Raw genomic sequence first — 27,669 nt, 5'->3', positions numbered from 1 at the left:
CCCATAGCACAGACCTTTTTCCACGTGGAGCTGTGAGGTGTCTCAGGGCAGACTGCCCATGTCAGCAGCTTTCTTTCCCTTGCCCCAGCAAAGTGGGGGTCTCGTGGTGTCTGGACTCTGTGGTTGCTGCTGAACCTGCCTGGAGAGCAGAGGGAGGGCTGCTGATCCCCCTGGCACACCCCCTTTGCATGCAAAGACTAAGGCATTGCCCTAGTTCCCCATTACGTTACGTCCCTGCGATGTTGGATAGGATGTAATTCGGTGCAGGTACCACCTGGGAGGTTTTGGGGTGCTCTCCCAGGTGGTGTGGGGCATGCGTGGAAGTGGCAGCACCAGCTCAGGGCACTGCGACCTGGGCAAGGAGTCTGGCACGGGCTGGGAGCTCCCTCGGAGCTCTGCTTCCCCAAGGAAGCAAAGCTGCGGAAGCCTGGCTGGGTGGGGAGAAGCAGCTTTTCGAGCAGCCCAAACCTTTTTCATTAAAGTGAAGGTAATAAAGGAAATTAGCAGCTTTGAGTGGCTTTTTTGTTGTTGGTTGGGTTTTTTTTTATTAATTGAAGATTTCTTAAGAATTCGAGTGTCAGGAAAGCCTTTAAGGAGAATGCATCAAAGCTGGTTTCAAGTGCCACTTCAGCGGGTGAAGTGATGGGTAAGCAGTCAGCGTGGCTCTTTTCTGAACACACAGGGAGCCTTATTCGTGGTCCCAGGAGCTGTGGAGAGAAATTGCTGGTGTGGTGATCCAGCTGCATGGGGCCTCAGGTGGCACTTCCCTGGGGAATTTGTGATGAAGCCTGCAGCGGGCCAGAGTTATGGAGGACACGAAATGTGGCGAGGCAAACCCTGAAAGGTGGACACAGATCCCCCATTCCCCTGATGTTGTTCCTCTGTCACCAACTGAGAAGTGGCAAACTGTTTGCAGTAGGGCTTTCTGCTCTGCAGACAGAGCTGCTCACTGCTGACTGTAGCAGGGAGCAGGACCTGGAGCCCCCTGGGCACCCACCAAGCAATCCACCGGTCCCATTTGCATGCTCCTGTGCACAGGCTGCACGGAGAAATATTTTCTGATGCCCAGGATCCTCCTCTGAAGCACAAGACTGATTGTGCTCAAGGCTGTTTACTTAAAATGCTAATTCCAGTAACTTCATCATCCTAAAATTCAGCGTAAGGATGTCTCGCTGACAGCTGGGTTGATCCTCAAATGGCTGGGGAGTGAGTATGGCTTAAATACCGTGACCTATGTAGAGGCAGACAGGTGAATTACAATTTTCTGTGGAAGGAAGAGTTTTCCTGTGTTGTGTTTCGGCATGTGTTTTTTAAACAGGACTAAAACTCAAGGAATGTGGTGGCCAGGTCTGGGTTCCTCTCTGGTGCAGGCAGCGTGCTTCCAGCCTGCAAACAAGCACCCTTGGGAGCTTCCTTGGGGGAAGACAAGCCTCCATGAGCAACCCTCCCTTTCTGGAGGAGAGCTGCAACGGCAGCCTGACTGCAGAGCTGCTGCAGGGCCAGCTGTCCCGCTCGGCTCATGCTTCTCCTCCCTGGCTGTCACTTAAACCATGGAGATATGGGGGGGGTGTCATGACTGCAGGTATTTTCCTGTGCTGAACCGTAAATCCCTTCTGTGGCCGTCATGCTGCATGACTGCTCCATTTAAGCTGTGCTCACTGGTCTAACATTTGTCCCTCCGGACTTAGCATTTTACAGTTGCCTGCATTAAATTGCATTTACTGCCTGAGTCACCTAAAAGATGCAAATCCTCCAGAATCCAGGTGTATTGTGCTCGCTCTCAGTGGGAGGAGCGGGAGAAGGGGGTGTAATAGAAACATGTTCTTTCTCTGCCAGCTCTTATGAATCTGTTCTGACTTAAGCTATGAAAAAACATCCAAAGGTGTCATGCTTTCTTTTTGCGTTCCCTTGAATGTGAACAAACCCACAGTGTTTTCTGGGGTTTAGATCCCGCTCAGACCCTGGCTATAAACCCTGTCTGGGCTCTGGTCTTCGCTGGGGATTTTCTTTTGTTTCTATCACAGTACCTGAGGGGGGAACCTGTTGTACTAGTCCCTCTATATATTCAGTGTAAGCAATTCCTCAGCCTCAGGAGGCTGTAATCTGAGCAAATCTGGAAGGATTAGCCTTGATTTGTGCATGGAAATCTGGGACAAAGCAAGCCACCAGCTTGCCTGGGATTGTGCAGCAGCTTTGTGGAATTGTTAGCTCAATACCAGGGTAGCTCTGTATTGCTGGCACAGGTTGCAGAGTAGCTTGAAGGACAGGTAGCTCGCCTTCTGGCTGTGTTTTACAGCATCCATCAGTTCCCAACTATCTGCACCATGTCCACACAAGCGTTGGTCCCAGCTGCAGAGGCAGAAGTGAAGTTGGGAACCGGAGGTTCAGAGTCTGCTTCCACTCCTACCTGCAAATGATTGTGAGCATTTTATTTCACAGGTTTGGGATTGTTGATGTCAGATTACACGGTTGCTACACATTTTCATGCCTGAAACCTAGCCTGAGGACAAGGGAGAAGTCTGAAGAAGCAGCCCCAAGTGCATCACTAAGAGCTATAGCATCTCTCTTTCCAGTAGGGTATGTAGGAGAAGTACAGGGCTCCTCCAGGGAAAACAAGCCCAAGGAGACTCAGTTTTGCCAGAGGTGTTGTCTGTTTATTTCAGAAAGGAGCCCTCAGCCCACTGCTAGCATGGCGTGAGGATACCCAGGGACTGCTGGGGTCTGCTTTGTGACCTGTGCTGCTGAGCTTATTGGGAAAAATTCAAAAGGTGGGGGAGCAGAAAGGAGATGACATTTGTTCACCATACAGTGTTCCGTGCACCCAAACTGAGGGCAAGCCATACAGAATTGCAGAAGGGCATTATGAGAACGAATGGCAGCTGAAACTCAGTGTTAATAAATGGAGTCAATGCGTTGGGGAAAACAACCCCAAGTCTGCGTAAGATGGGTTCTGAGCTGACTGCCACCATTCTTAAGTGAGATTTTGGGATTATGATGCGTGCAAGGTGAGCTCAGTTTCCAAAAGTAGTCAAAAAAGGCAATCAAATGTTAGGCACTAGAAAATGAATAAAGGAGTAGAGTGCGTCCTTATGTTTCTCTGTAAATCTGAGGTTTGCTCACACCTGAGTGGTTCCTCCCCTAACACCTCTTAAGTGGGGTTATTAGAAAGAAGGATGACTGTGGTCTGCAGCCTACAAGAAAAACCATCTAGGCTTGGGTTCAGCTTGAGAGAGATGACTTTGGGAGATGGGTGTTCTGCAGTGGAGGTCGGCAGAGCCAAGGACAGCGTGCAGGTGCTGCAGCAATAGCTGTTCTCTGCTAGTGCCTGCCCTGGGAGCTGGCAAATGATGCTGAAGGAGCCAAGCTCAAAAGAGACGAGTAGCAAGGCTTGGGGAGCTGCTGGTCAAAAGGGTGTTGTGTGATAGCTACGTACAGACTAAATGGCAACTGAGCAAATATTTGGAGGGAGATCAGTTTAGGATCTGCTTAGTCCGGTGCTTATGGCTCAGTCCTTCTGAAGGAGCGTGATGTGGGTTTGGGGGAGCTGGGGTCTGCTCTAACCAGGGCACTGAGCTGACCCCCCTTGCCTTAGCAAGGCTGTTGGCTGGCGTTTTTCTGAACCAGCTCCTCCTGCAGCTGTGGAGATGTTCCTTCTGTCTCTGCGCTCTGTGACAATAACTGGCAATTCTTAATCACTCTCAGTAATTACAACTTTCCCTGGTTTATGCCTCCTCAACTCTAGCTGAGGACAGGAGCTGTTTCGTGTCTAAATAATATTACAGCTGGATTGCTCTCCTGGGGAGCTGTTGGTCTTGAAGGCTGAGGTTTAATTCTCCGCACTGCTAATTAGATCAGGAAAACAGCTAGGAGGATGTGAGCAGGAGGTTTGCAGGGGTTGTTAACAAACATGTCTTCTGCTTTGTTTTAAGAGCAGCACGATGGGCCTGCTGTGATTCAGAAACATTCATTTATTACAGAGGTGGAGGGAAAGGAGAAAGATTTGGCATTTTCTCCCTAGATGTTGCTTTTCAGTAGCGCAGCAAGGGAAGGAAGTGGAAGGTAGGAGTCCAAAACTTGAATTTGCTTTAATAGGAGAGAAGTTCCTTGGCTGGGAGAGACCCGACCGAGCTGCCAGGGGAGGAGGTCGTGACTGCAGTTAGATCAAGCTTTTACGTCAAAATCACTCTGTGATAACAGGAGACTTTGGTTTGCCCTACACAGACCGAGTAAATATCGTGGCAGAGTTTGTTCAAATGCGTTTAGGCACCAGGACTGACAGCTCCTTGGAGCAGTCGAGCGGAAAACCCCCAAAGGACACGTAGCTCAGCGAGGCTGTAAGCTGCGTACGGGACCCAGCTCAAGGGGTAACCATCAAGTTCAGTTGCAGAGATGAAATGTACTAAAATTCAACGCTTTATGGCAGCGAAAGAGCCCAAAAGTGCATTAAAACAACACTCTGACGTGGTTTGCCTTTCTTGCAAACGGAGGGAGGAGGAGGGAGGAAGGGTAAAAGGCTTGCGGGAGGCTTGGAGACTGCTTACAGACGTGCTGTGAGCATTTCAGAGTAAATGCTTTCCCACCTATCCAAGCCACAGCTAAAATACTTAAAAAAATAAAAAAATAAAAAAATAATAATAAAAGATACAACACCACAGCAGTTCAGTTAAACAGTAGAGTAATGGGTGCTTTTAGAAATTGGGTGGAAAGCAGTGTTCCCTAAAGAAACTTAAGACTTTTTTTTTTAAACACCATTGTTGGATAATATCAAAGGGTTAAAAGCTAGAAATAGGCAGAAGGAATGAGAGTTACTCACAAGGCAGTTAAAATGCAAACTGAGAGGGTTACAGAAGATCTCCCAAGACTGAATAATGACCGGAGAGAAAATAATTAAACGTTTTTGGAACTGTTCTTGTCCTTCCCTATTTACGTTACTTCTTTTATTTGTCAGGATACATTAAGCAGACAAAACCCCATCAGTATGAGGGAAGAAGGGGTGATTGTAATGGAGGGTAGGTAGTGATACAAAACTTCTTTTAACCTGGGAAGGGTAAGGAGCAGGCTGGTTTCTTCGTTGGCTGGGGCTTTATGCAGTACTTGGAAGTGGTTTGATCTAGGTGATTTAATTTAGTTGTTGTACTCCTCATGCCAGAATCCTCCAAGTGTACGGTCATTAGCCTCTTCATCTCGGGAAGTTCCTTAAGCTGTCAGAAAGCTGTTGCTCGCTGAGGTGTGACTGCTGCCCTACTGGTGGCTGCTTCCTTTGCATGAAGATCATTAGAAATAATGCATCATTTTGGGGTACTGGATTTTTTCCTTTCTGCCTACCCACACCTAAAATCCAGCCTGTTTTAAGCTGTTACAAGGGAAGCTAAAATAGATTGATGCTGAAACCCTGTTTCTGGTTCTGGAGATGAGAGATTGAGGCCAGAGGGGAGAGAGCCTGCAAGCGGTCTGCTCACCTCCAGCTTCTGCAGCTGGTGCGCGCCCTCGCTTTCTGCTTTGAGCTGTGCGTGGCGGGATCTGCTTTTTCGGTACATCTGAGGTGCAACTTGAGAACACGAACCAGAAGCCAGTTTGTTTCTGCACCAGTGGTCCTGAGGTGCTGGTGCCCAGCTCTCCCTGGCTCCCCAGGACTGTCTTGCAGCCCCGGGAGGGAGCGTCCCCAGCCCCAAAGGACAGTGCTGTTGGCAGCAGTGCTCGTCTCCAGGCTGTTTCTGTTCTAAACCACTGGATATGGACGATCACCTGCTTCTTCCCTGACAGTCAGGGAAAACGAACTCCGTGCTTTGAGGCTGTCTTAACTGCTTTCCTTGTTCCAGTGATGGGACAGCAAAGACTTCAGCTCTGGTCCCGCAGTGCTGCCTGCGTACCTGCCCTTTCTGATCTCCAGGTGCTCTCTGCTTCCCCGGGTGCTACGATCGTGACCTGTTTGCTTCCTTGCAGACTGTTATTTTTCTTTCCTATTTTTCCTATTATTTTAAAACCAGTGCTGCAGATGATGTGCTTCCCTTCTCTCCCTGCCAGCTACCTTCATGGCAGCGGGTGCTTCCTGCGAGCAGTTCATGGGGCTGGCCTCGCTCCGAGCTGCAGCATTCCTTGGAGTTGTGTGCTTCTTGCCATCACCACCTCAAATGCGAGGCACAGACTTGCACAAAGGGCTGCATTCATCTGCCCTGGCTGGGACATCTGAAGGTTGTTTAAGTTAACTCTCAGGAAATGTAAACCAACCCCAATTCATCCAGATTTAATCAGAAGCATTTCTTTTTACAGCGGATTTACCAAGTTCTGTTGAGAGAAAAGAAGAAAAACTTCAGGCTTAACTTCAGTTATTAAACTATTGCAAGTTCCTGTAGAGCAGCCTGATTGCAGTTGTAGCTTTGCATGAGTCAGTAAGAGTTTGTATTTTTCTGAAAAATATTTTGTTCACTCTGACCTTTAGTCTCAATAAAAGGCAAAATATAGATCACCTCCTTAATGTGGTGCAATTTGAAATGTTTGTCTTTTCAAACTGGGTCGAACGGTAAATTGGCATTTGAGACACTTAGGGATCCATTTGCTATGTGTCACAACAGGGCGATATCTGCTGGAGGCTCTGAAATGCCCACCTGAATTGAAAAGTTGAATGTCAAGCTTAATTCTTGGCCATTCTGCAGCACAGAAGGCACTTTTAACCCCCTGTACTTCCGAGTTGCAAGGCAAGCAAATTGGATACCTCTTTATTTGGTGATTTGTAAAGATTATTTCTGCCCTCTCCATATTCTTTTTTTTGCTCTCGAGGGTGTAAAGTTTCATTCTGAGTATTGCAAATGGATTTCAGACTGAGATAAAAAGACAATTTTGCTAAATACAAAATCCAGAAAACAAAGGAGAAATTTAAAAGGTATTAAACAGTAAAAGCAAAGAGGGAAACTTTTATGTAGTAGCCCCTGAATGACTTACGTAAAAGCTCTGAAAATGCTGTTAATTATGGGTGAAAGGCCGTAGTTCTTGTCTTAAAATGTTTACTACAGAGGACGCCTTTATAGCGAGCATTCTTTTTCTGCAGGCTTTTACTCCCAACAAAACGGTTTTACCCATCAGGGTAGTTTGTGGTAGATGCAATTATTCGTCTCCAGCCAAGGTGACTGCTTTTTCTGTTGCATTTTACTGCCCCATTCCCACAGCAGGGGAAAATGTGCTTCTAAAGAAGATGGCCAAGCCTGCTGGTGGCGAGCTAGGGCTGACTTTGGGTCACTTTTCTCACACCAGTCCCCTGTGGGTTTTTTGGCCAAGGTACTGGTGTGCCCTGTGTTCCCGAGCTGCCCACGGGGCTTGGGAGCCTGAATCCCAAGCAGGAATTGATGCCTTCAGAGGATTCAGCTTTCTCGGGAAGCTGTGGCTGTGTTCCTGGTCCCTCCAGTCTCATTTCATATGGAGATGAAATGAACTTGTTTTTTTCCCCCCAAGCTGAGTTGTCCTTGCCTGTCCTTGATCACCTTGAGCCTGTTTGGTCCTTTGAAGAAAGGATTCATAATCCTCAGGTGAAGCATATTACACTGTTTCACATCTTCTGTGTGCTTTTTACAAGCGACAGCCTGGAGTTTTGAACCTTATTATTAACTATAAAACCTAATGATTAAATGCAGCAAGGTTTATTATTATTTAATCAGGACACTTGCTCCATGCTCCATGAGATGAGACATTGCAGGAACCAACAGAGAGCTAAGCTCAACAGTAACAATTCTCCTTTTTCCGCAGATAACTACTCTTTTCCACTAAGCTGCAGGTCTTGCCTCTCTTCTGAAGGAGGCTGGGGGTGTGAGAAGGGTACAAACAGTTTAGCAAAACTTGTTTCTGTTATCTCTTTGAGGAAGTTTCTTCTCCTTGGTAAGATGGGTAATGATGCCTGGACTTTCTTGATCCTCTCCGCAAAGGGATTAATTTCATTCTCTAGTCCTCTTTGTTAGGGATGAACAAGGTGGAATTAAATACTTTGATGGGTGGTAAATAAGCTCCTAAGCTCCAGCATCCTTACCACGCAGGGATCCTGTTATCTGAGAACAAAAACAATCTTGTGCTGCCTTTTGCTTGTATTGTGCTTGTGCCCTTTTCCTGATATCCATGTCTGCATTACAGACGAGAGTAACTTGCCTCCAGTCCCCTTCCTCTTTGCCGCTTTGCAGAGTGGCTAAGATAAAAGTAGGGCCAAAATACCGTCCTTTTAGTTGTTTTGATTCTGGAGTGGTGAGAAGTCCCGAGTGGGAGCTGACGCGGTCCCTGTTCGGGGACCCTGTGTGGGCCGCAGCTCCCAGTTCAGAGCTCCAGCAATGGCCAGGGGCCGCCTTGAACCCAGGGCCAAGTCAAATGTATTTGTCTGTCCAGAAGGACCGGGGAACACCATGCCCCTAACTCAGCGCAGCATCAGTTCTGGATAGTACAACAACAACATTGCCTCTGAAGAAGTATGAATATTTCTGCTAAATAATGGGTTTACTTCCATTCTGGCCTTTACCAGCCCAAGGAGCAGCCTTCCTCTGAGTAATGGGGTTGGTTGCCCTGATGTGATTCACAGCCAGGAGGAGCACCTCTACCTTTTGACCCTGCTGAACCAATCATGGGCAGAAAATGAATGGTTCCCCAGGAAACGTGGAACCCACCTGTCCTCTGTTAACTTGCAGGACCTGCACTCCATGAATCTTTTTGTTGAAAGGCATCTAAAGGTACTGGGAATGGGCTCTGATGCCAAAGATTGCTTTGCAGAAACAACGGTGATGTGTGGAGGTCGTGTCCAAAGCTAACAATAGAGAAGTGGAGGCTGCAAGGTCAGGGGGCTTTGCCTGGTGAGCAAGGGGACCAATTTATTTCTAACGCTGGTGGTTTTTTCTCTGGAAGGGCTCAGTACCTTCAGCCCCATTGACCTGAGTGGTGTTTCTCAATCTGCCCCAGTCTGAAAGGACCAAATTTCCCAACTCTTCTCTCAGCAGTTGGAGGAAGCAGTTGGAGCACCAGTCAGTGCTGGTGCTGGGTTTTTGCCCCGTGCAGCCTAGTGTCTCGGCATTAACAGTCACACATCGTGCCCCCGTCTGTCCCCCCACAGCTCTCCAGCTGCCCACCTACGGCAATGAGGTTCCGAGGAGCTCTGAAGGAAAAGAGAGCTGAGAAGAGGGACCCTGCTTGTTTGCCAGCTGAGAAAGAGGAGTCCTTCAGCTCACTGCCACGCCAGATGCTCAGCATGAGTTCAATCTGTGACCCCTGCTACAGGGAAAACCAAAATCAACATTCAAACATCAGAAAGACCCTTCTGTTCTGTCACTGCTTTGTAACAGTGTCGCAGGCTTGGATGTTCATGGTGTGACTTTGCACTGTTGTGGCAGAAGTGTTTAAAATGTTCAAGGTGCTTTTGGGTGCTGGAGGAGTTGGTTGGTTAACAAAACAATAAATCCTGACTAATGCTTTTAATGAACGTAAAAGATCTGACTGAAATTCTCAACCTCTCCATTCACCCCTGTGATGTCTATCTTTCCTTACTGCTTTGTTCCATATTAAGTCTGTAACTTAGAAGATCTGAATCTCTATAATGAATAAACAAGGAGAGGTGACGTTTGGACCATTCTAGGACTTGTCCTTTTAAGGAACTGTGGAACCAAGATCGAATAAAATCTTACATCTTTTAATTTATAGTAAAGCTGCTGTGCAGCACTGGGGAATGTAAGGCAGCCCTGACATGATCATCAGTTACCTGCATAGTTCCTGTAGAACAGTCTCATCCTAAAAAAGAGCAAGTCACTCCTTTAATTTATGGGGGTGGGGGCCTGTGTAGGTCAGCTTTAAATTGGAATACACTTCTTCCAACCCAGTCTGCAATCTCCCCATCGTAGCTTTAATATCTGGAGTCCTGTACTTACATGTTTCCCACTAGAGAATATGCGGTATGATGCAGAGCAGTCACATCTGAGCTGTAACAAAAGAAACCCTTGTAAAGCCTTCAAGTGTCATTATGAACTTAGAAACCGCAGCTCCAAAGGTATTTCATTGGCTTCCATTAAAGGGCTCAGAATTACATCTTCAGGATTCAGAAGAACATGTAGCTTTTTTTATTTTTATTTTACGGCATGATTAATGACTCTAGGAACAAGTTCTTAAGCTTAATCTCCAGATGGAAGAACATTAAAAATATTGATTTATTGTGGTTTCTTGCATGAAGTCTGCTCAAATCAAGCTACTTGAGCCAATTTTGCTGTCATTGTGGTCACTCAGCCCATGAAGCTCTGCATTTCTGCTCTCATTTGGTTCCCTAGAGCACTCTGGGGAAAATGTCAGTTCCTTGCAACGTTTGGGGATTTTAAAAACAATATGATGAAAATCCCATTCACACGTGTATGGGAACTGTTTGTCACAGCATGCTTTTGGAAATCCAGCTGTGGGCACAACAGCACCAGCTCTGACTTCCTAATAAATAAATAAATAAATTTTCCCATTCTTGGAAAAAAGAGGGAAAGATATCTGGGGCCTAAATCACTGTCATGTGTTAAATCTGCTCAGGGCTGCATCCTCAGCTGGTACAAGTTAGTCCTGGGTACCTGGATTAAGTTGCAGTAATTCGAGAGGAGAATCTTTAATAAAGCAGAAAATCATGATCATAAAACTCAGTTCCTACATGTACCTGTTTTGTCCTAGGCTCATCTGCATGTGCGATGGTGTCCCAGAAAGTCTGAGCTCCTAAATTAAAAATAAATAAATAAATAAATAATAAAAGCCTTCTGTTAGACAATCTGATGAGCTTTAAACAATTGTAAAAATTCTTCCTTAATCAGCCTCTTTCCTTCTCAGGACTCTACTAGGCTGGGGACTTCAGGAGGGCGGATCACTTCGAGATCCCCTGCAGCCCCAGCTGCGCAGCAGCTCTGGTCACAAAAAACAGCTGCTTTCTCCCCCAAACAGATTTTGGCATTCGGAAAGTTGTTCCTGATGTCTAAGCTGATTTTCTTCCTGCTGTCTCAGCACGTTCTTATTATTTCTACCCTGGGTGAGGGAAAGAGTTATTACCTTGTTCAGATTCGCACCTCTGGGATGGCGCTGCTGTAGCGTTGGACTCGCGGTGCTCTTTGGAGCAGTAGCAGGTTCTGGCCAAGCCCAGCTCGGGACCCGGCTCCAGACGAACTCCTCGAGTTTCTGGTGGGAGCTGAAAGGCAGCGGCCTCTGCCCGGTGCGAGCCTTTGCAGCTCGTCTGCTCCTCTCAGGAGCGCTCCGGTGGTAATTAATGAAATACATTGTTCTCCCCTGCTTTGAGGTAGAGTCTTTTCTCTACGGGGTTTTTAATTTTCCTTCAGTGCTTCATCAGATTCAGCCTGAACACCTCAAGGCTGTTATCAGCCAAGCCCCCAGAGTCGCAGGCCGAGGTCCTTGGCCCTAACCGAGCGCAGCCCCTCGCCTGCGTGCGGCCCTGGCTGCCTGCTGCAGGCATCCTGGGGAGGGCCGGAGCCCCACAACCCACCCGTCACCTGCCTTCGCCGGCCCAGTATTACAGTTCCCAGTGCTTATTTTGTCCCCTTTTCTCTTTGATTTGCTTTCCACTTCATTCTTCACTTCCCTGTATCAGATCACAGCCGGGTCACCCACAGGCTGGGATTGCTGTGCTGTGCCCGGCTGGTGGCAGTGGCTCGCGGCCTTCCCTGTGCTGTTCATCTGGACGTAGGCGGGGGACTGCAAAAATATGAAAGAAGATTAAAAACTAAAGCTAGCAGTCTGCAATAATGAATGAGATACTGCTGACCCGTGGGCTTTCTCTCTCTTCTGGATAATTACAGAGGAATAACTGTATAAATCTTAGCTGGATTTCCTGCCCCCTTTTTCTCTTAGAAATGGATGGCTCTGTTGTGTTTCTGTTCCCCAGGCTGGAGGATTGTTTTAATTTAAATGCAACTTTACGATGCTTTGCTGCTGTAGCAAGTGGAGTTTAAAAAAAAAAATAGAAAAAAGAGCGAAGCTTTTAGTTAACTTGGTTGTTTATCATGCTGGTTGTTCTTGGGCCTGAGCTGCGATTTGTTATGCTGCCTAAATGCAGCCCCCAGCAAACTCTTGCCAAAGGCCTTGGATTCCCTCTTTTCCACAGGTTCCCTCTTTTCCCTGGCTTAGAAGAGGAGGGCAGCACTCCCCTGGTTGTCTGTTTTGGCTGATCAAGCCTTGGGGTAGCCCCTGTCATGTTATGGTGTGGGTGTCCGAACCGCGATGACTTCTGTGGCAGGGCTTGCACCAAGGCTTCTGTGTGGCGGTGGCACCACAACTCCTACCCGTCTTTTATCTGCTTCCAGAATTCCTAGTTCCCTTTGATCCTTTAATACCAGTGCTAGGACAGGTAGGATGTAGCACCTGGCTTACACCGCTGTTTCTCACCCAGCATTTTATCACTATATTAAACGCGCGTGTGTAAATATATTACATTTTTGTTCTATTTTATCCCAGATTTGAAAGTGCTTGCAGCCACTCCTGACCTCAGGGTATCTCCCATAAACCCATTAAAGAAAAACCTTTGGGTTTCTTGCAGCGTTCCTTATTAAGATCAGAAATCCCTGCTTGCTCCGCTGCCCTTCCCGTGCTCCCCAGGGACCTGGTCCTGGCCCTGGGCAGGGGAGATTGGCACTGACCAGGTGCAGCATGAACCCAAGGCATAAAACAGTGAGAATCAGTTGGGTGAGAATCAAACAAAATGTGATTGTGGGCTGGATGCAGGCTAGAGCCTCCTCAAAGTGCAGGGCTGGCCAAGGGTGATGTTTTCAGCTGCATCTATGGGAGAAATTTAGGTTCATGGGAGTTTGTGTGATGCTGTTCAGTTGAAACTGCCTTCAGGCTTTGGCATCCATGGCTCTAGGCAAACCCATTATGTACGGCCTGTATTGCCTGCGCTGGGATCACATTAGATTGCATTAAATCCCATCCTAGGAGCTCCGCTCTTCAGAGTGGTCTAATTCAATGTATCTTACTTTGCATTCAGCATCAATTAAGCTAAATCAAATTAGTGCAGTTCTAATTCTGAATAGGAAAGTGCCTACGAGGTGCCTTAATGCAGTTTGAGTAACCACTTCAAATTCACACCTTTAATTCAATTAAATATTTAAGGTGCTTAAAAGCTTGCCTGCACATTTTTTGTGAATACTTTCCTTATCTAGGATACCATATCTGAGGAAAAAAAGATTGGATACAGGTTGGATATATGGTGGTTTTAAATCAGTGGGGTTGTGAGCTTTATTTTAAATCTCTCTAGGACATTTTTTTGATTTTGGTGTTTCAAATGTCTTATTAAATGAAACAGGTGTTAGTACTTCTGTACTAAGCAGCTGTGGAGGAAAACTTTTTATATACAGATACATATATGGATGTGCTCTAAAGTCTCTCAAAGCAGATCACAATTTCTAAAGTGTTTGATTCTAAGCTTATCTCTTGAATGTGAGGAGAATAACCATGTTCCCCGAACATTCAGAGGTCACTAAACTGTGCTTCTTACCTCTCGTAAAGGTTAAGCTTGTGATATTTCCATGCACCGAAAGGTCTAGGGAGGGCATTTTTTGGAACTCAGTGTAATCTTTTCACAGATCGCAGACCTTCCCATCTAATCAGTGATACGGCTGGATGTTGCTTGATTCACCACACCTACCAAAAGCCCAGATTGTCCCAGACCAGGTGGCAGCTCTGTGGGTGACTGAGGGAAACTTGTGCTGATGGGAGGCATTACAGCTCCTGCTTCCACTCCCAAACAAACACTATAAAGGTGTAATTTCTCATTTCCTAACAATATTCTGCCTGCTTCTGCAGCTGACGTTGTGGCTATTGAATGTCCAAAGCCTGTTCATTGCATTTAGAAGATAACTATTTGCCAGCATGTAGGATGGCTGTGTGTTTGAATAAGGAAAAGCTACTTATAATTCATTAGCAAGCTGCTGGACTGCAGTTTTTTAGGTAATAGGATAAAGAGTGAGCAAGGAAAACCTTTCGCACAGTAACTGCAAATGCTGTAATGCTCCCATGTGTTCTTCCCTCTTAAATTATGTTTGCTTGTTGCTGATGGAGAATAGCATCCTGTTAGTAAGGAAGCTCTGAAGAAACCTCAGAGAGCAGCAATATCCTGGGCTGGGGACCTCAGAGGAGTTGCACCTGGGAGCATAAACTGCAGAGCCCAAGCATAGGAACCCCTTTCTGGCCTCCTGATAAAGCTCTCCAGGCACGAAGGACTCTCTATTTTCTCTGTCTCCTGACCCAGCAACCTGATAAGATCCAAAGCCTCTTCCAGAGCTGAAAGTCTTCCCTCTTCTTTCCATTTTTATAGGCAAATCTGTCAGATCCAGATGATGATTTTTTTCCCCAGTGTTATTTTTCTATACCAATTATTCTATTTAGAAGTTGTGTGCTTATTTACTACAGAAACTTCCAGGAGACTTCCTCTAAAGCCAAATGCTATATATGGAGGGAAAGAAGGCTGAAATATGTCTAGTGGAAAAAAACTGTCCTTTACCTCTCCTTAAAGCCCTGTGTTTCTTCTTATCATGTTGCCTACTAGCTGTCTCCTCTGCCCGAACAGGGAGCTGCCTCTACAGGGAGTGTCTTGGCTAGGGCCGTGATCTTTTTTTCAAACAACAAGCCACAGAACTGAGCAAAAGATCACCTCTGGAAAATGATTCTCCTTTTTCGTTGACGTAGACTCAAATGACATGTAACAAAGTTGAACGCAATCCTTCCAAGTGCAGCAAAACGTTCCTTTTCCAGGCTTTTCTTACCTATCCCCCCTCCCTAGTCTGGTTCCTTGCCATCCTGCTGAGTTTGGATCCAGTTCTGCTTTCGTTCAGCCCGCCCTGTGACTGATGTATCACTCCACAGAAGTTGGAGTGATGCATGGATTTGCTTAGAGCAGGATGCCAGTACAAGGCCATCAGCTTGTCCCAGCCCTGGCTGCACATCTGAGGTGCCGTGAAGCTGCCAGGGAAGCTATTTATTTTGTGCTCACCAGCAACAAATGGAGACGCCAAAAGCTCTTGAAGTTTGGATATGGAAAGGAGTATTGGAGATGTCCAAGCACTTGGTGCCTGTCTCCTCTTTGTTAGAGGATGAACAGGAAGGGCAGAGCCTGAGCCATCAGCTGTGACCACAGATGTGACCGGGATTCTGCTTTTCTAACATAATTCAGGAAGGTGCAGGGAGAAATCCACCCAGTGCCAAGTTCTCTGTGGAAACTCTGCCATCATTTGCCACCAGATCCACCATTGTCAATTTGGGTGATGAGGAAGGCAGCAGTGACATAAAAGAAATCATTATTCCCCCCAAACATGGGAAATGCTGCTCTTCAAAAATCTGCCGTACAGCTGAGAGCTCCGCCATGCTCCAGAACAAGGTCTTCAAGTCTCTGCTTCCTTGATGGACGCCTTAAGACTGGGGCAGGTTTTGCCCCTGGTGGGTGGAGGGAAGAAGGCTTCTCTGTTTCATCTCACAGCCATCCCCGAGCCCCCTCAGGTTAGATACAACCCAATCCCCACTTTAAAGGCAGCTTTGGAAAACTTTCCCACAGATGATTGCAGCCAAGACTGCTTCAAATCCACTATGTCCCACTTCATTTCACATAATTAGGCGCTGTGACTTCCCTGACCTGACTCTTTGTGTCTTGAAATGAGATTTTCAAAGCAGCAATCCACCAAGGAGAAATTGAAAGCAAACTGATTATCCATGTGGGATGGCTCTGACCTCCTGGTATTAAAGGATTGACCAACTTCTTGCTAAATTCACTTAATCTTCTTTTTCCCCCTCTCGCTTTTTTAAAAATAAAAGGCCTTATGCTTAAGGGGAAATACAAATCCATTTATGTATTCAGCGCCCACCTTCCCTTTGCTTCTTGTGATTGCTTTTGCATCCTGTGATCCTGAATTGGGTCTGAACTGAGAGGAGGAGGCAGAGCTGGGTGTCAGCTCCAGGTGCAAAAATGTCAGGTTTGAATCAGACCAAAGAGTTTCCCACACACTGCATCAAAACCAGCAGCAAACCTATGGCAAGGTGAAAATTGAACCAAGTTTCCAGTTGAGGGATCCTCAACTGTGTGCAAAGCCATCCTTTCTGGGAACTAAAGAGAGCAGCAGAGGACCTGAGCTTCCTGGGGGCAACGAAGCAAAGCCTGGTGGCTGAGGCACAGACCCCAGGTGTAAGAAACAGGCGATTTCTTCTGGGATGACTTTAGGCAAATTGATTTTGCAGCTCTGCCTTCATGCCATGGGTACGAGCCTCGGACATTTGACCCTTTTCTCATGTTCCTGTACTGCTTCACCACCCGCATCTGCAGCCTTGGCAAGGCAGTGACCCAGGCATGCACGGGGGCCTGAGCTCCAGTGAACACATTGTGGCTGAAGACCTGCCTCGTAGGGAGCACTGTGCCAAAAGAGCCTTACAATGAAGTGGGGAGCACCCGAGGTGACTTGTGGCTCACACTGGTTACATAGTGAGCCCTAGTCGCCTGTTTCACCCCATCCCTCCGAGCCCTCAAACTGGGGAGCAGCACGAACAGGGACTTGGACACCCCCAGCTGAATCCTGCCTTTGTACATTTATTTCATGCAGGCACAGGAAAGAAATTTATCAAGCACATTACCTAAAATTAGCAGCAGCAGTTTAAGTTGCATGTAAAATTAATCTGATTGGATTTTAAGGAGAGGGTTATAATAAAGAAGGCTGGGGCTGTTTACAAACCTCACCGCAATATAATTATATTTTTCAGCATGAGTTGAGAGCTACAGGAGTGGCTGGTCCGGTAGCAGCTTTATTAGATTCAGTGAGTCCTAATGAATAGGAAGCAGATTGCAAAATATTGTATATTTTTATTGTTATTCATAGAGGTGAGTTTTGCAGCAAGGAGGTCACTGGCTTTATTGCTCCGGGTTTCCACGGAAGAGCAAAGCGCTTTGCCAAGGATCAGGAATGAGCTGCTGTCAAGGGGAAGGAGGAGACACGGGTCTGCTCCAGCCTGAGAGTCACGGCTTCATGGCAGAGGAGGTGCTGGGGGCATTAATGTGACCTTCGGGACTCCTTGGACCAGACCCATGCCCTGTGAGGAGTTCCCAGCTGAGCTGTGCTGCTGGTGACCACCGTCGCCCCGTCCCGCAGTGGTGCAGCATCCCAGTAGGGATCCCACACACCTCCAGGCTGAGCGTGCACCCTAAGCTGCACGTGCAAACAGCGTGGTGTTGTCACTGGCGTCTGTCTGTTGGGGCGAGATGAACTGGCTTTTCTCATGGCCCTGGAAAGGTTTCCTGTGTAAACCACGGCAATTTGACCCTTCAGATCCCAACCCCAAGCATAAGTAGGAAGATCTGGCCACGACCCTGTTGGTGACTGTGTACCCCGATGGGCATGACAACATCAGGGGGAAATTCTGTGCTGTGGTATTGCCTACATGCAAACACAGGGGCAGGTGTGCATGCAGACCTTAGAGCAACTCTCTGCAGGTGAATTTCCAGTTTAAAATGTAGATTTTTGTGCCAGGAGAGAGAAACTTCAGAGGACAGCATTGGCTGTTGCTTGCTGGCTTGCGTGCAGTCTGGAGAGAGACGTTTATTCCAGTTTGACCTCTAATGAGGGAGCCTGGAGAGGGCAGAGCCACGAGCAAGCCAATGTTCGTGTGTGTCATAACTTTCTAACAGTTGCTGGAAGAGTGGCAAAGATATATGTTACAGGATTTACAGGTAAAATGTAAGCTGCAAATATATGTACACACACACATAAAATTGTGCTTGCCTGCATTTTATTTTTGTTTTAATGAGTGCTGATAATAATAACGTGGTAGAAGATCACAAAGGTTTTCTTCCTCAGGTGTTAAAATAAGAAGCAATTAAGGCTGTTAAAAGTTGCCATGGTGGCAGAATGAAGATGGTTTGGGGAGGTGAGTTGTTTATTCAGGCCGTGTCTGGGATTGCTTCTTCATTACTCCCATTTGCCAGCGCCGGGACCGTTCTGTATCTATTGCACCAAACCAGGGAGCTGCTCCATGTGCCCTCACGATGTCCCTCTGCCAGGCCGGCTGTCCCCAGCCAGCACCAGGTCCGGGCACTTCAGGCTCGCGCCCACCTTGTCCCCTGGCCTGGGGCTGAGGTTCACACACGATTCCTTGCATCTTCATCCAGAAGCAGCATAGATAGTGCAGAACTGGAGCCTGGATTTTTTTTTGAGATTTTTTTCCCCTCTCTCCAAACTGTCTTCAAGACTTCAGATTCAATTGGGTCAAGTTTATACTAAAAAAAAAAAAAAAAAATCATAGAGGAGCTTTTGAAGGACACCTGGGCTTTGCTCTCAGGGTGGTGGGGCAAAATCTGGGCAAGCCTTAGACCTGCGACTGCCTGGCAGGCCGAGCACATTTCCCAGCCCGTAGCTCCTGAGGGCACATCTCCGTACACACCTGAGCTGCTCAGACTCTGGGCACCGCCGTCCTGCCCTGCTGGGGCCTCTCCTCCCCCCCAGCCCTCCATGTCCCCTTCCAGGGAACCCTCCGGGCCTGGCTGTGTTGGCTTCTGACGGCCCCGCAGAGCCTCACGGGCAGGAGGCGGTCCAGCACGTCAGGTGGGATTTGCCGAAAGTGAGACTTCAGGGCTCGAAGCACTCATCCTCATCTCTCTTTATAGGCAATGCAGAGAGACAGGCCTCTCCAGAGGGCTATTTCTCTCATGCTGAGACAAGTGTTAACGACGGGTCAGAGGAATTGCCCTCTAGCAGTTCTTATTTCTCTCCATTAACTACAGAGAGAAGCACGTTAACTAGCTCAGGCTGAAAAATTAAACTTTAAACCACCCAAATTCAGGCAAGGTGAATACCTGGCCAGGAGGAGCCAGCGTTTGTGACTTGACGCTGGAAAAGCGCTCCGCTTCCCGGAGCCGCCGCAGGAATTCCTTTTTAGCCTTTTTATGTGTTTTGTGGTGTGCAGTTTCACCGAGCGGCTCTGATGGATGGGTGCCCTATAGGATGCCACAGGGGATAGGTCCGGGCATCCCAGTGAAATCCTGAGGTCCCTTTGCTTTTCCTTTTCTACATCTTCGTGGTGCAGGCCGGGCTGCTGTCTCCTAGGCTCAAAAGAGGCTTGAGTCAGCAGCAATGTCTGCAAGCAGGCCAGAATTACTGAAATTACAAAAAATTGGCCCAAATAACCAGCGTTACGAGAAAAAGACCTGTTTTTCAGAGTCAATGTCTGAAACTGTTTTAATACCAGAACCCCACCTGATTAATGCTCTTAAAAGCTATGCACAGCGTTTACCTGTGGGGTCAAGCTGCTGCTGCTGGTGGTGGTTACCAACAGGCTGCTCAATTAAAAGGAAGGGGTGCAGACCCAAGCCCCTGTCTGGGTACCCCAGTTCTCTGAACACCTTTATTTCTCCGTATCATCAGTTATTTTCCCTGGAAACTGCCGAATCCCAGGCCAGAGGCTGTTCCTGTGGGTGGTGTGGCCGATGGGGTCAGGGCAGACTACAGCTGCATGGGCAAAAGCTGTGCGGTGCTCCGTCGCCTTGTGGCAGAGGGGGAGAGAGGTGTCCAGCCTCTTTTATTTGTGACTACAGAATAAGCCATTAGGATAAAATAATGTTATGCAGCTCGCTGGAAGGGAGGGAGAGGAAGAAAGTGTTAAAATGTGCATTACGACATTGCACCTGAGCATGCTGAATCACAGCAAGGAGAGAGATTCTGCTTTCCCTTCTCCTAGACTCTCTGAGCTGCTTAATGCAGCTGGATCCAAAATCCCCAAGCTTTAGCACAGGGTGAAGAGTTTCAGCCTTCCCAGGGACATGCAGAGGTCCCTCCGTTGTTCTTTGAGATCGGTAGATGACGGGAGTGTTGTGACAAGCCGTGCTGCTTCATTTCTGCGATTCCAGCTGCAAATGTTTCCCTAGCCTCAGGATGCGTGTTCCCTCTGCAAAAACCTGGATTTGGGTAGGTTTTCACTGTTTGTTTTTCCCCTCTTGTTTGTACTGCAAGATATCCTAAGACTGTGGTTGCTGCCCTCCTGTCTGAAGATGGCACTGCAGCATCTCGCAAGCCCAAGCACCAGCACCTCGCAGCAGCTCCTTCCAGCCCTAAATGGCTGTGGGGAGGATGATCTAACAGCAGAGAGAGGAATGCCTGAGCTAGGGAGCAGTCGGGGAGCGAGGGTGGGGTGCTCGGGCGTGAGTTGTGCAAAATCTGCCAATGGTTCAGCGAGGAGGGGAAAAGCAGGAGAAGATCGTGGGTAAAGCTGGAGAATTGTGAATTCAGCCGAGGCACTGCTTCATCCTCCTCCCTTCCCCTTGGTGATTTGCCATGGGTGGGATGCTGAAGCGCCTGATTCACACACGAGGCCAAATCCAGCACGGGTGCAAACTGGCTCCCTTCCGCTGCCTTCATTGCGTCTGCTGGCTGAGGCTCCGGCACTACGAACTTGCTTAAAATAAGAAAACGGGGGTGTTAGTGAGAAAGGAAGGAAAATCCCATTGACTGAGATGATTCAAGTGGTGAAATAAAGCCCCACGCTTCAGGCAGGCACCTCGTGGCTCACTGCTGCCGGTTAGTTCTGTGGCTTCGGCGCTGGGCAGGCAGAGGGGCATCACCTTTTAGCAGGAGGAGTCTGAGAGATATTGAAAAACTGGAAGGAAATTAAGAAAATGGATGTACACAAATGGTGTTTAGCTAAGGTTCCTGTTACAGCAATCTTCCTGGAGATTGGCATGATGAGCTAGAGATGGGTTGAACATTCGTAATTGTGGTCACAGCTCCAGGGAGATGCCAAAGTGTGCAGTGCAGGCAAGGAATTCCCTGGAAGGACGTGGAACAAGAGGAGAAATTCAGGGACACATCCAAACCAAGTCCACAAGGCAAGGTCCTGCCTTCGGTTGGCCTAAGAGCTACGGGAGTTTCAACCCCAGCCTCTGAGGCTTGTGTCATGAAAAACACATTGAAATGCTTCCAACGACCTGGCGAAGGTGTTGAGCTGAGGGAGCCGGGCGAGTCCCTGCCCTGGCACTGCCTGCATTGCTCCAGCCCCTGCAGAGAGCCCTGGTTGAGGCCCGGAGTTTGTCGTAACACGTCGAAACCTCTGTGCAGCGCTCAGCACGGGCTTTTCGAATGACAGCTGTGTCAGACCCAGCTCCTGTGTCTGCTCTCTGACCCGCTGCAAGCCGCTGTAACTGGTAATCCTCCTTTGCCATCTCCTTTCATCACTGCCTGAGACCTTTCCCATCAGTTACCCTGCGCAGCACTGAAACAGCAGGTAATCTATATGTACAGTAAATTGACTTCAGCTTTTGCCTTGAGCAGCTAAAAATGAAACAAGAAAAGAAAAGAGGGCAAACACTGATTAAAAACAAGTTATAACCTCTGTTGCAAAGGGGACAGCCTGTCATCAGAGCATCTTCTGCCGTGCTTTGCTTCTCCAGTGCAGAGTAAACAATTTTGTCCTCACTTTTGAATCGAAACACCTGAACTGTGTGGCCTCAGCTTTGAAAAAATTGCAGGTTCATTCTGGGGAGGAACGGGCAATTTTCTTCCGAGAGAGAATTGTTAAATGTCAGTCAGCCCCGCGTGGCCTCCACAGGAGCGGCACGCTGTCTGAAGGGCTGGGGACGTCTCAGCTGCACGGTGCCCTGCAGTAGCAGCGGTCAGTTTGGAAACTCAGGGGTGAGGCGATGGCTCGGTGGGTGCTAGGGGTGCAGGGGGAGTTGGCACGAGGCTCGGTGCTGGGCTCATCGTCAGGGCCGGCCGGCTCTGCTTGGGGTTTGCTGCGTGGCCCCGTGCCAGCCTCCCGCCTCCCTCCACCCATAGAGATGCTGCAAACTCGGCTCTGCCTCCGCTTCGGGGCAGGGCATTTATTTAGCAAGTTGTGGAGTTGTGGAGATGGGGAAGTGTGGTCTCGGTTGAGGCAGTGCTGCTTTCTTGCTGTTCTGATCCTGTGGGACAGTGTGTCCCCCTCCCGCGTCCATCCACCCAAGGGTTGCCCGGCCCCAGCAGTTCTGAGCCTTCTTGCCCCGGCAGAGATGCCCTTGGGATCAGAGCCGCTCGCTCTGAAGTGCTTAGGAGGAATTATCCTCAATTTGTTTTTCATTCGCTGCAGACCTCTGTGCTTCTCTCCTCTTTCCAGCCATTGATTTGAAGTCCAGACGTTACGTCGTGGGGAAATCGAAATTCTGATCCAGGCCCCATCACTCTTACGTTTAGCCAACTCATAGACATCCTTCTTGTCTCTTACTAGAAATCTAGCCTTGAAGCCTTCCAGAGGGATGGCAGTCCTGGGGGGAAGCGTGGCCTCGGGAGGCTGAGTTAGAGCCGCAGAGAGGTTTTGCACCAACAGGAGGCCCTGGGCTCCAGTCTGGTTTTTCCGTCCTTCCCAGCACAGCGCAGCGCGAACCAAGCCCTGCTTAGCAGGCACCTCCAGCCCCTCGCAGCTCTTTGTCTTCAGGAGAGAGTGGGTTGGTATTTCGCGTTAGACAGAGAAGGTTAGAAATTCACCTTCAAGAAATCATTGAAAGCTTTAAATCTGAGGCACAGAAACCAGCTCCTGCTTGCGCTAAGGGAGCACCTAAATCCTTGAGGCAGGATTTGGCCAGAACCTCAGCCTGGCCAGGTCTGGGAGCCCGTGCTCTTATAACACAGGGAAATCTTGGTATTTCAGTCCGTAGGGCTGTAGCATTCACAATTTATTTGGCCCAGAAGAAAGAGGATTTGAACTAGGGTCCCAAAACAGGCTTAAAGCCAGAAAACTGTCTTTTACTTCAGGATCTGATTCGTTTGATGCACAGGTACCTCTGGGGGCATTGCCGGCTGTCACTGTAAACTCAGATAAATCAAAGAGTGTGGATAAAGGAGGAAGGGAGGGAGAATTTTGCTTGTTTTGCACAGACAAGGAAACCAGGATCTCTGAAGCTTTTTCAATATTTTTCGATGGGAAAATTGTTCTTCTTGGCTGTTTGTGTGTGTTGGGTCTTTTAATACAAAATGACACATTTCTGATCAGTCAGATTTAGATACCTTGTCCCAGGGTATCTAAATGCTCTTGCCATGGGAGTTTTAATGGAAAAAAACAGGTTTTCAACCTGTTTTCAACCTGTTTTTCCCCTAGTGCTGGGGAAAACACCAGGACAGGGCTCTTAGGAGCCTGGATCCGCTGCTGGTTCTGTCCAGTCCTTCCCGGACCTCAGGAAATGCTCAGCCAGGAGCTTTCTCTGCAGTGGGCATCTTCCCGCAACAGGGACTGGTTTTGACAAATCATATTTTTTTCCAGCAAAAATCTGTATTATTTTCAAAAAAATAATTAAGAAAATATCTAATAAATGATGTCTCAGTCTCACGAGCCATCTCAGAGCGGTTCTGCTTTGATTTCTCCCAGCCTGGAGGAGCCCTCCCTCACCTCCTGCGTAGCAGCCGAGTCTTTCCCTGCTCGTGCCCATTTATCTTTGCTGCAGACAGGGAGGAATCATCAGTCAGCGCACCCAGCTCAGCGGTGATTGATACCAGCAGGCATCGATTGTGTTTAACAGACAGGAATTTCTGTCGCCGGCTTCCCTCCCCTTAGGTTTTCAAGTCATTTCTGTATTTTGCTCAGCTCTTGCCCCAGTCTCCTTACCATGAATGCCACATCCACTCTGGCCCATCATCTCCTTCGCCATGAGCAGACACATCACTGATGGGCTGCAAAACAGAGCACTGGCTCGAGGGGGGTAGTTAATAAATAGGAAGGGTGGACTGAGACGGTGTCCTGGCCTCCGTGGAGCAGGGAGACCTCTTACCTGCCCCTTCCATAGACCCCATGTATAGCCGTATGTTCTGCTTGTACTCTGCCTTTTGCCACGTGTTCTGCTTGTGCCTCAATCTCGTGTACCTCTCTTTCTCCTCATATCTTTGCCTTTATTCATAATAGCCAAGGCATGGGCATATAGGCATCGTGTTTTCCCACTTTTCTGATAGGATCTGCCGGAGCGGCGGTGTCGTAGCTGAGGAAGCTCCTGAGAAGTTCAGCACTAATATCGGTGGCAGCAGCTTGATATGGCAGCCGCACTAAAATTGCTTTTTCTGGGAAGAAACATTCTTCTGCAAAAAGAGAGGCTGCTCGAGTTGATGCGTCTGGAAATAAGATTACATTGTTGTCAGGGGACTTGACATATTTTGTTGATCACAAGTAAAGCTGAGGCAACCAGAGAGCCCGAGAGGAGCAGCTTTCACCTGAAGAGCTTGGCGTGCCGTGCGTGCAGCTGCTCCCAGGACGGATCTGTTCCTCCAGGCTTTCTTCGGGTGGAGAAGACGTGGTTGGAGAAGAGCAGATGGACTCTAGGAAAAGCTTATGCCACTTCGCAGGGCTCTTGGATCCAGCTGGAGTTTCAAGTCAAAGTCCTAGAAGGAGTTGAAGTTCTGTGTTTCTGCTCTGAATGTAGTGCTGGAAACCAGAAAGGCAGAAATCACAGGGGAGATAAAGGACTCACTTCAACGGGCTCAAATGAGATGGTATTTTAGCCAGACTTGAGAGAGCTGGCTTGAAAAGAGTCCTCCTTTAGCCAAAGAAAATCTGAGAAACCTCACAGTACTTTTGTACAAAATCCAATAAAGAGATGCAAAAGCTGCTTCTTGCAGGGTTTGCTGCTTTTGCTGTGAAAATTTCACAGAGCTGTGAGAGGGTAAAACTCGCCTCTTACATCTAATTTATAAGGTTGAAAGCATCTTCTCAACAACTGTTTACGAATATGAGGGTTAAATGAGCAGTGATCTGTCTTTAATTTGGCTTTGGCCAGTTTGGAACAGGCCCGTGATTTTCTGTTTTCAGGGTAAGGATGTATTTTTTTCTACGAATTTAACATAAAGTGGAGATTTTAGAGAAAAGGGGAGTTCCTTAACTTTGCAATATGATGTTGTAGGGGTGGTGAGACTTCATCCTTCATCCCAACTCAAGATCAGCTGAGGCTCTAGGACCAGTCAGTATTTATTCCAGCTGGTGAACCTCAAAAAGAAACTCTCTCTAAAAGGCTGGAAAGTGTTCCCTGGCAAATAAGGTTTATGCGTAAAACCTCTTCTATAAAAACACAACACAAATCATCTTTATTTATAAAACTCTAGACTTTCCGAGCTTTCCTGGTTGCAAAGGGAAGGTTTAGCAAGTGATCCCCACGTCTCCAGCAGAGCTCTGGCTGGGTGGACAGCTTGAAAAATAGCTCTGAGAGGTGTGAACATCCCCATTCATCCTGAGGACAAATTAATGCTGAAACCCAGTCACCTGGAGAGTGAGGGCATTTCCACTCCAGCAGGAGTGCGAGGACAGGGCTCCAGTGCTATAGGACAAGAGATTTTTCTTCAAGAACCAGGAACCACCCTCTCAGAGCACTGTGCAGTTTACCAGCTGCATTAGGCTTAAATACTCAGAATAAAAACCCTAAAGGTGAACTTTTTTACAGATGAGGCCAACGTGATCTGGCAACTAGTAAGCAACCAGCTCTGTGTGAGACATCTCCATCTGAAACGTAAAAAAGATATTAAATATCCTCTTTAAACACGGCACAAGAGGCCAGCGAGAAGGATGTGTCTCCTGACAGCTCGGAGAGGGAATGGTTCCTGAGGTCAGTGAGCTGTGAAAGACTCATGTTTCCTCCCATTTAATTGCTCTGTAAAAATATGAAGCGAAAAGTGCACTTCTAAAGGTCACCCAAAAAGTAGTAAAATCAACAAAATCTTTCCAGCCGGGGTTCCTCCCCCTCCCTCAGGAAGGATGCCCATGGATGTGTCAAGGGCAGAGTCCTGCACCCTTTCCATGGTCCCAGGAGCTGCCCCATTGCTCTGTGCCCTGCTTGCCCTGCAGAATTGCACGGCTCAAGGCTCTGGATGTGACCCAGAGACAGGCTCTGGAGCTGCCCATGGGGCATTTGGCGCGGCAGAAAGCCCCAAGAGACTGTGAAATGAAAGCAGATGTTTTGAAAGAGACAGTGGCAACCTTGCAGCGAGACTTTGTCTTTTTGTGGGAGAAGGGCCGTGCACACAGCCACATGTACAGACACCGGTAAATACACACGCACAGATCCATCACACACCAGTGAACAAGGAGTAAAAGGGGAGGTGGAAGTGCAGATTTGCCCCCACTGGCATATCAGGGCAGCGAGAAGCCAAGGAGCAGAGATCAGGTGCCTTGAGTCTTAGCTCAGTGAAACCTCTGTTGTACCCTGTTTCCTATTCCTTTTCATCTGTTATTTCACTGCATCATTGTGCCATGAAGTCAGAAACATCTGAAGCTTCCTCTGCTGTTTGTATGTACTTGGTCTTGCAGCAGGAATGCAGGGAAAATCCACGAGCTGTTCTTTGAGGGGTATCGAAGGAAAGGAAATCACTGCTAACCTGGAGTTGCACCAGAACGAATACTGCAGAGTCCATGTAAAAAATCCAGGCAGGTTTTCAGGTGAATTCAGGAAGTATTTGCAAAATCAGTAAGCTTAATATTTCTTAGTATGGGTTGCTAAATAAAATTATACAGAACTTAATGGATGCAGCCATGTAGAAGATATCCCCAGTGGAAGCATTGAGCATTGTTTTCTCTGTTACAAGACTAATTTCATTCATCTTTCTCTTAGTCAATTAACACAAAACTCCACTATTAATATTAACCAATACAAGCCTGGAAGGTCCTGTACTTAGTAAAGAGATGATCGGGAGAAAACGGTACCATTAATCATCTTTCAAAGGGCACCAGATGCTCACAGATTCAGCAACTGAGAGCGTATATTTGTGTTTTGGTTTTTAAATTATTATGTGTAATTTTAGAACGATTTGTAGCATAATTAGAAGTGGTTAATTAAAACATGACTTGCTTCCAGCATCAAACAGCATTTGTGCTTTGGATTTGGACGCAGGGTGCAGTCTGGATGGGCTCGTACCCAGTTGCTGACTTGCCGGGGCAATAGGCAGCCTTAGATATCAGGATGAAGTCCAGTGCTCCAGAAAGTCCCTGTTCAAGCATGCCATGAAAAAAGCCAGCCACATATTTTGATGGCTTCTAATTATTCCACTTCATTTTTGGGGAAAACATGCTCAGGTACTGAGTCTTTCCCCTTATCAGGCACGTACTCCCAGAAGAGATTTCCTTGCCTTATTGGTAATGGCAAAGCTGATTTCTGTGCTAGCTCAAAGGTTCAGGCCTTCACTGGTCACTCAGGAATCTGCTGTAATATTGCTTTTCGCTTGGTTTTAATGCAAGTGAGGTTTTCTCCTCTGTGCTTGTTCACTTAGTGCAAGAATAGGTGTCTGTCCTGCGGCTCCCTGCGAACAGCAGTGCTCTGCTCTGGCTGAAGTCCCAGTCCGAGCCCTGTGCCTAACTGGGTAAAGACCCCGTGGGGTCAGAGAGCCAGTCAGGTTAGGTCTTTGATTCACAGCCTGAGGGCTGTTTCCCTCAAAATATGCTTAAATGAGATAACCAGAGTCAAGGACAAAAATCTGAGGCTCTGACAACTTATTGTAATGCCTCTAATTGAGAAGCTTGTCAGGTGTCTGATTAAGCATGCGAGCATTGAGATTAGTCGCAATGCAATTATATTAATCCACATCTTAATACACGCTGCAAAATGCGGGAAGTTTTTGGTATTTGTAAAAGAAGTGATTTCACTCTGGGAAGCCTTTTTTATGTTCTCGCAGAAAACTGACATGCCTCCTCCAAACCTAGCTCAGGCTTGACTGTCGGCTTCAG

The sequence above is a fragment of the Cygnus atratus genome, chromosome 23 (genome assembly GCF_013377495.2).
Source record: "Cygnus atratus isolate AKBS03 ecotype Queensland, Australia chromosome 23, CAtr_DNAZoo_HiC_assembly, whole genome shotgun sequence".
Classification (NCBI taxonomy): Eukaryota; Metazoa; Chordata; class Aves; order Anseriformes; family Anatidae; genus Cygnus; species Cygnus atratus.
The sequence above is the reverse complement of the archived record's forward strand: the minus strand, read 5'-3'. Positions refer to the sequence as shown.